The sequence below is a fragment of the Sinocyclocheilus grahami genome, unplaced genomic scaffold (assembly GCF_001515645.1).
Source record: "Sinocyclocheilus grahami isolate Dianchi unplaced genomic scaffold, SAMN03320097.WGS_v1.1 scaffold573.1, whole genome shotgun sequence".
In the NCBI taxonomy this organism is placed as follows: domain Eukaryota; kingdom Metazoa; phylum Chordata; class Actinopteri; order Cypriniformes; family Cyprinidae; genus Sinocyclocheilus; species Sinocyclocheilus grahami.
In genome coordinates, this window is record NW_015505752.1 from 407,411 (window position 1) to 416,145 (window position 8,735).

Sequence of the window (8,735 nt, forward strand, 5' to 3'; positions counted from 1 at the left end):
CAGCCATGTAAGCTACTTTTTAAATATATTTAATATATTTTATTAATTTTTTAAAATAAGATATTAAATAAAATATTAAGATATTTTATTATTACATTTTACAGTGTGCTTTTTAAATGTTTTTTTTAGTTATATACAGTAGTGCCACTATTTTTATATAGATACACCCCAAGCACAGTTTTTTTTTTATGTGTTTTTTATTAGTTGTAATAAATCTTTTTAATAATTTTTTTTAAAGAACACACAACGGTTGCTTCTGGACAATTGTCCAGAATAGAGTGGAGCTTTGTCATTTCTTGAGCGGTAATGACAGTAGCGGACTGAGCGTGCGTTTAGGTGTGTGTTTGTTGTGCAGTTTGATACAGCAGTGAAATCTACACCATACTGGAGCTCTGGCAGACATTGATCAAGAACAACCTGTTCTTATTCAACAGATCTTTTTCAGGTGTTTACTCTCTACCAGTCAGCAGTTTCAATATTTCAAGTTTGCCTGACCGACAGCTAGGATTTATTCACTTCAGCCCTCTACATACACTTTGGCAATTTAATAGCTATTGGCTAGTACATTTTTTAAGTTTACTTACCAGACTGATATACTATTTCACACACACACACACACACACACAGAGACACACACTACCGTTCAAATGTTTGGGGTCAGTACTTTAATTTTTGCATTAAATTGATAATGACAGTAAAAGTTACAATACAGTAGATTACAATAGATTTCTAGGTTTCTCTTTCAAATAAATGCTGTTCTTTTGAGCCTTCTATTCATAAATGAATCCTGAAATAATGTATAACGATATTAAAGGGTCACACAACCCGTCAAAAGGCTTATATAAACGCCACAGAAAAAGCCTTAAGTTCTCAGAGGTGCAACAGCGCATTCATATATATGTTTTCGATGCAGAGTAACTTGATGGGAGTGAAATGAAACTGTCTGAACGTGAAGCTGTGTGTGTTGTCTGTCTCCCCTCTTCCCCCTCCGCTCCGCTGCGCACCACACCCACTTTTTTAGCGTTTTTTTTAAACTGTGGTGAGAACTAACCAGTGCTGAAATGGGGGGTTTCATGACCGTTTAAGGCATAAAAATATTAAGCAATTTTCAGCACTGATAATAATAAAATATTTTTCTTTAGCACCAAATCATTCATGCTGGGGAATGTGAGATTGAAATGTAAATCGTTTTGCGCTCCCTCTGACCTCATGATTTAGGAGTATTTCCCTGGATTTGGCTTCTTTACCACATAGCATTAATGTATTTAAGTATCTTATACAAAGTGACTTATGTAGTCAAAGAATTACTACATTTATAATAAATGGGCATTCATTGTTTTATTAGAGACTGTGTTTTTTCTCTCATTTACAGACCAAACATCTGAGCTGTGTATCTAGCCATATAAATGGCCATTAGGCAACAAAGACCAACTCTTCCATGAAATATACGTGCTTAGCTTTATTTAAAGACAGTTTCCATGCATTTGTCAAAATCAAGAAAGAGATTAACTTTACAATTATTTTTCTTGGCCAAAATCTAACAGACCCCTGCCAGTCACAATGTATGGTCTGTTTTCCTTAAATGCACTTCACTGACTTTAATCAGGAATATTTTACCGTTCCCCACCATATGTGTGTGTGTGAGTGTCTGTGGGCTGGATGTATATTTTGGTGGAGCCACACAGTGAATGTAAAGACTTTGACCTCACCCATTTATCATGCGCTTATAGTGTTGATTTTGCTGTCTCGTATGCGATTATAAAACGATTTTCTCCATTGTTATGAAAGAAACAGTTTTAAAAAAGAGGGTTGAGAAGAAAGAATAGAAGACAGATGCACACATTTATTTACTCTTGTCTGACCTGCTCGAAATCTTCTTGTTCATTACTTTTCTTTCTTTTTTTTTTAAACTGAAGGATGAATTGAAATGATTTTTTTTCTGATGTTAGACATTATGCTACAAAAGTTTTAATAGAGCTTATCAATAGAGCAACCTTCATTTAATAACTCTACTAGGGAATGTCAGGAATGTCTTCTTTTCTGTCCTCCATTGTTATTTTCAGTTCTGCTTCTTTCACTTTCATGTTACTTTAATACCAGTTCCGTCACGATTGAGTAACCAGGATGCCACAATAATTACTTATGTACTTTCTGGTAATGTGAAGTATGCCACTTGACACATATGCAAATCCACAGCAGGGACCTCTGTAGATTTCTGCTGATTTAAGGGCTCTGTCCCACTTTCTTTCCTGTCACTCCGGTATTTCATCATGACCACATCCCCTCGCCTCTGACACCTGTTCTCTCATCTCATGTTCCGTTATCTCTCACTTTTATCCTCTTTCTACTATCTATACTGTACTGTTCTACTAAAAACAGTTTTTTCAAAGTGTTTTAACTTTCATTTAAGATTAATATTTAAATTTTATTTTAAATATTTACACTTATGCAAGCAAGTGGATAATGTATTTACAGCATAATTGCATCATGGCATTAAACACTAAATTAATATACAATCAACTTAATGTATCCTTGAAAGAGACACTGTAAGAAATTATTTTTGAAAATGTAAATGTAAAAGATCATTGGAGTGTTTTACAAGATTTAAATTTTTCTACCCTAAAATTTCACTTTTAATTCTGTGTTACTTGCTGTTTATGAAATTTATTAGCAATTACATTTTTTAATTGTTTGTACACTATTTTTTTCAGTGTATATATTTTTTTAAACAAAATATGAAATATTATATAATGTAAGTGTTTTATATATATATATTTTAAAATATAACATTTCCATAATGAAGCCATATACTTACTAGGGCTGTGTATCACCAGCAAAGTCACGATATGATACAGAGGCCACAATACGATATGTATCACGATACAGGACTGCACTTAATTTCACCTCGGCAGAATAAAAAAAAACAGCTGTTTATTAAACACTGCATAGTATAGTGCCATTTCTAACTATTGGCAGAACAGGCAGTTGACCTCTGCATTATGAAGGGCCCCCATAACTGTACCACAGTACAATATTAATGGCATATGTTTCATGCTTACATTGTGCACTACCAACCAGGTACAATATTCTGATTGTTTGCATCTTGTTTTTAAGCCCATAAATAATAATGTACTCGTTCTAATAAATTTATATTGTAATGTACTCATTCTAATATATATAAAAAATCACTTACATTGCTGCTAGGTTATCATTGCACAAATTAACACTCTCTACGATTGACCCTTAATCGGTCCCTGGGGTCCAGCTGACCCCATTTGAATTTTCCTTTATTTTTTTTAAAGTGTTCCCTTCATTCCATGGGCATGAAATTCTGTGACTTTTATTAAATAATCTATCCAAACACACACAAAAAATCGGGACTTCATTTTTGGTACAAAAAAAATCACTGTTAAAGGTCCTTGGGGTCAGATTGACCCCACATTGAAAATGAATGGGAAATGTAAAAATTGATTTTTTTTTCATTTGTCAAAATAAATAAATAAATCCAGTATAAATCTGAAAATTTCTATCATATATAAATGAAGGACTAATACTAGAGCACAAAGGCAACATGGAACAAGCATGTTCACTCTCTCTCTCACACGCGCGTGCGCACACACACAGAAAGAGAGGGAACAGGGCAGATAAAAGAAAGATGAAAGGCAGCTAACCTTTTGCACTCTGGGAAAGTTTACTGATTGATGAAAGAGCTGCAGCAGTATTTTGAAAACATCTCACAGTTAGGGTATAAAAGTGGCTGTCTGGGTCCTGCACTGAGCTCATTCGGTGGCAGCACCATGGCCAAAAGGTACAGTCTTGAGGAGACCCTGGATTTCATACTGAATCAAAGTGACAGTGAAGAAGGCCCAGAGAACACTGAACCAGATAGTCCTGAGGACTTTACTACTGACACAGAAGATGAAACTGAGTTTGAACAGGATTACCAGGAATCTGAAGAGGAGGATTATGCAGTGTTTATTTGTGATAAATAATTTTCTGACTGTCATTACAGTCATGTCTTTTAGTGGTGACTTGTAACATTTCTGCAAATGTATGTATAATAATTTGCAAAAGCAAACAATTCAAAATATATCAGACAACGAAAATAAATACAAAAATATCAATGCACACAGTAGTTTAAGTCTTTGGTTCTTTTAATTGTGATGATTTTGGCTCACATTTAACAAAAACCCACCAATTCACTGAGCCTTCAAAATGATCTCTCGGTTTGGTGCCTCAATCATGGGGAAGACTGCTGATCTGACAGTTGTCCACAGTATTCTATCCCTAACACATGGGCCAATATCCAGAAACTTTTTATATTTAATTTAGGTCATAATTTAAGGGATTTTTTGTAAGCCAATTAATGGCATAGTTGAGTATTTGTGCAGTAAATAGGTAAATAAAACTACCAAATATCCACAAAAACACGGCATACATGTATAGCTGAGAAGTAAATAAAAAATGATATATAGTTTGTCATGTAAAATTTTTTTTAATATTTCCTTATGCAATCGCTCTGTGAAAGTTTGGGGTCTACCTGACCCCAAGGGACTTTAACGTTGCTCAAATCAAGGGACGATTAAAGGTTAAAAAAAAAAATTAGAAGAGTTCTAAACTAATGCGCTGTCTTCACTGTATCTAACACACACCAGGCTGATTTACTCGACGCGTCCTCAAGTTCGCTTAGGTGCACGCGGCAGGACTTTCTGCGCAGCTCCACTTCCGAAGATGCACAAGTTCAAAGCGTCTCTATCCGAACATGCATGTCTGTGCCAGCATTTGTGTGAAACAAGCAGTTTGATGTTAAGTTCAGTCACACACACAGATCACATTGCGGCCGAACTCAGACATTCAGGAACACATTTTTTAGTGCTGCCCCGCAGTTTTATCAACTAAATAGCTTAATCACTCAAGAGCTACATTATCTTTTTCATCTGGTAACATCATTGTTTCTAAAGGAATTAAAGCCACAGCTTTAAGGATGATTTATACTTCTGCGTCGGACCTACGCCGTAGGCTATGCGTCAGTTTTCATTTATACTTCTGCGTCGTTGTCCGCGTCAACGTGCAGTACACATGTAAACCGCTAGTTGTAGCAGTGTCCACGGGCATGTTGCTGGTGTAACCCGCAGTACCACGGCAAAAGCCGAAGAAGAAGCGGCTCGTCGGAGAAGCATTATAGCCGTGATGGCGGCAATTAAATATCAAATCATTAAATCATTATTTAAAACTACAAAAAGGAGACAACAACGGAACAGGAGATGATGGCATTCTTTCAATCTGCACAAGGACTTGTACCACGGCAGATCAACATTGTTTGTTGCGGACAACTACTGATGTATAATGCTATGTAGTATAATAAATGATAAGACGCTTGTTCTTTGCTTTGTAAGAAGGTGTAACATTAAAATATATTAAAGTGCACATAAACACACACAAAACTCAAGTACATATGGAGGGAGGGGTTCTTGCAGACCAATCACAGCGCTTGCGGTCTGCGTAGAATTGACGCTCTGTTAGATTTTTGGAGAGATGCACGTCAGACTACGGCGTATGGGTGTGCGTCAATGCGTAAGCTACGGCGTAGGTTCGATGCAGAAGTATAAATTGTGCTTTACTGTTAATAGAGAAACGCGGCAAAACGGTGGTAATTCATACATACACAGCCTCTCTCTTTCTCTCATAAATGAACACTTGATGGATTACAATTTTCTGAGAATAGAATATTGAAGTGGAGATCGCTAAACTGCAAGCTAAGCGGTGTTTTCAGAAAGCAAGCGCGTTTATCCACAGTGGAGAGAGTGCGTGCACATGGTTGCCAGGTTGACAAAGATAAGTAGCACACTTAGCAGATATTTCCATATTGCGCAAGTGTGAAGCTCTGTTTCGGGGATTGCGTCTCTTTATATCAGGCAACCCAGTTGTGTTCCTCTGCGACCAGATTAAACCTTGTTGTAGCCTATATACGCTCTATTCATTCTTTTTTTTTATTTTTTTAGAAACTCGCACTTTTCTACTCTATTTTAAACGTTGTTAAACAAATTAAGCGTGGTCCACTGCTGCACACGTGCCACAATATCGATACAGGGCCAGCTGTATCGATGCTCGTATCGTCAAATCTCTGTGACGATACATCGTCATATCGATATTTTGAACACAGCACTAATACTTACAACAAACAAACTTCAATTTATAAAGAAATCAGTTCTACAGTTTGAATTTCTACACAGAAATGTATTGATTAGAAGTTTCAGTATAAGCCCACTAATGCATCTAAATATTTAAACAGTAAAAACCAATACTCTTGCAAGCAGCAAAGTGATAAAAAATGTAAAAAAATCTAATGCATTTATACCAAAACATCACAGATTTATTGCTGTTTTTTCATATTTGCCCATGCATTTACTGAGAGTTATGCCCGGAGGGCATGCATGCAAAATGTAATGCATATCACTGCAGCAGTTCGTGAGAAGATTTTAAAAATGTTTTACCAAGAAATGAAATGAGCAGAACATTGAAATACCCTGCATGCAAAGTCTGATAATCTCTCACCATACAGTCGAAATGTTAGTCTTTTAAAATCAAATATGACGTTATACATCCTGTTTATACCCTTCAAGCCTCTTCTCTCTCTGTGTTTGTGTGTACAAATGTATGCATCTAAATATGTGGTCCATGTGTAAATTTAAGACAAACATTTTAATAAGCTGCTGGTGTTGAAGGGTGGATGTGATCAGACTTGCACTGAGCCTACGGTCCATGTCGCTAATGCAGTTCTGCCCTTTTATTGAAAGTGATGGGAATGGAAGGCTGAAGCCTTGTGCACTCTACCAAGTAGGATATTTCTATACCCGAATGTCAGGTTTACAGGCCCAGAACATTTCTGCAAGGTTAGGATTGTGGAGTGTTCCCCGCCATGCTGAATATGCAAACTCATGTCAAACTGTCGGCCAAGAGAGCTACTCAGAGCCTGGGAACTCTTAAGTTATTGTTAGACCAGTATTCAATTTTTCATAAGCTCTTGTAAGAGCTTGATACAGGGCTGCTGAAGCAGATCCACGAGTACAACCTACCCATGCAAAAAGTGAAAGATGTACATGGTTTTCTGAGGATGTCCTCAGAAGTGTATTATCCTTGATTCTTTTTAAACGAGAGCACTGAGAGCAACTTCAAGAACCTCTTTATGGATCACTTGTGGTAGGATGCTTTTTACAAAGCTTTACAGAACAGTGAGGTAAAATAGAGGTGTTCCAGGTGTCATTATTAATTAATGTATTAAATAAATTATAAGTAACAGTAAAGATTTCTGCGTTGTTACAAGTTTACAATTAACAGATTTAAAATTTCTATTTCAAATGAATGCTGTTCTTCTGAATTGTCTGTTCATCAAAATCTTTAAAAAAATCCACAAAAATATCGAACAGCACAACTTTGATAAAAAAATGGAGCACATTTATTTCAAAATAACCAGCTTATATCATTTAACACACTAGGCCAGAAATATGGTCTTGGGGGAGAACAGTATCTCCAGTATCAACAAATAAAATCCATAATCAAATCCAAGATTAATGTAATAAATAACCCACTGCATCCCTCTCAGTTGATGGAAGAGATATTGAAACTCTCCAATTCTTTACCAATTGCTAAATGGGAAAATGACTTGGCTTTCTCCCCCAACAGCGACTTCTGGAAAGAAATCTGTAGTAATATATTTTCTATGACTAGCAATACAAACCTACAACTAATACAGTACAAGATAATTCACAGGACTCACATCACTCAAAGGAAAAAAATTAAAATGGGTCTAAGCAACACAGATATATCCTCACAATGCACACTGGGCAGCACCGATGACTATTTGCATGCCACATGGACCTGCCAACCGGTTTGCTCATTTTGGATAATCTTCCGATTAAATACAAAGATCCACTCCTCATCTCTCTAAATATGGCCAAAAAAATAATTCTGTTAAACTGGAAATCAAAAATATTTATACATATCAACTACTGGACTAAGTTTCTTATAGAATATATTGCATTAGAAAAAATAACATACACAAACAAGAAAAATATATTTATATTTACAGACATCTGGAATCCATTTCTGACTTATCTTAATATACATCAGAAACCTGGCACTGGACCCACGCACTTTCCCAACAATAATTTTACAAACATAGATAGAGAAGGGGAGCAAGGGGAATGACTATAATATGTGTAGATATACAGTATGCATGTGGATATGTTTATGTATGTGTATATATGTACACATGTACTGATGTATATTATTGATATAATGTATAGTGTTATTATTATATATTTTATCTCTATTATAATAATACCACCGAATATGGTTTATATGTACGTATGCAATCTACACATTTGTTTTCTTTTTACTCCTCCCCTTTCATTCATTCATTCACTTACTTAATTATTTACTCATTTATGTATTTACTATATGTATTTGAATATTAATAATTGAGAATTTTGGGGAAGGGCGGATGACAACACCGATAAGAAAGCACTAATAAGAAAATACTTAAGAAAATGTTATACTCATATGTGTAATAAGTTTTTATTTTTTATTATTTATTTATTTATTAATTATTATTATTATTATTATTATTATTATTATTATTATTATTATTATTATTATTCTTCCTGCCTCTGGTCCCCAGTGACATCCTGGTCCGTATTTGGTATGGTGGAGTTTAAATATGGGTGGGAGGAGAT